The sequence below is a fragment of the Mizuhopecten yessoensis genome, unplaced genomic scaffold, assembly GCF_002113885.1.
Source record: "Mizuhopecten yessoensis strain PY_sf001 unplaced genomic scaffold, ASM211388v2 scaffold8449, whole genome shotgun sequence".
NCBI classification, from domain to species: Eukaryota; Metazoa; Mollusca; class Bivalvia; order Pectinida; family Pectinidae; genus Mizuhopecten; species Mizuhopecten yessoensis.
In genome coordinates, this window is record NW_018407553.1 from 853,777 (window position 1) to 854,721 (window position 945).

The following is a 945-nucleotide window of genomic DNA, read 5'->3' on the forward strand; positions in this document are numbered from 1 at the left end:
GGGGGGGGGGCTCCATATTTGATACATTAGTTAAGTTAACTACACAATTACAAATTCAGTCTTGATTTAATTAATCATTTATTTGAATTCAATAAAATCCTTACTTGGTTAATTCTGACTCATGTAACTCCGTCCTCCCTGAAGTTATGTCTATGTTTTATAACAAAGTTCAACACACGAACCCTACAATAAGTATTAGAAAATAGTTGTAGTACAATGTAGTAAAATTGTAAAGCAGATATATTTAACAATATGAACTGGAGAAAAGGGCATTACAAATTGATCAATTATATAAAAGCTACTTGATGCAACAAATGCAAATCACCAAATATATCTATTAAGACTACTAATTCGGAGGCTCCATGACTAACAAATAGTATGTAATCTCTGTAAGAAAATCGGTCTCTCCTGGATCAGGGTTTTTTCTAGCAAACTAAAGACTTTCCTTTTAAAAGGTTTTAATACACATGATTAAGTTACCAATTATTTCTCTTGTTTCTTTGTCAAAACTGTCTCTGAAAAAAGGAAAGGTCAAAGAATGACCAGAAAACCTTTACGTTAATGTACGGGAAGACTAGTGATACCAAGGGTTGTTCATGGTGATGCAAAGCCAACACAAGCTAATGAGGTTCAAACTAAGTGAAACTGGGAGATATTACTTCATAACACAGGGCCGGTTTACTAATATTTGGATTTACCAAAACACATGTACAATGAATAGATCACTCATCAAAAATTTGCTTAAAGAACGTCTATGTGATCAATTTATTCAAAATTGGTTCTCTACTATTGACTCTTCGTCTCGTGGACAGTTCAACTCTATCTTTAAAAACCAGTTTAATTTTGAATCATATCTATTTAAGCTTAATTCCAGCGAACGTACAATTATCAGCAAATTTAGAATGTCGAACTTAAAATTACCCATTGAAACTGGTATATGGGTTG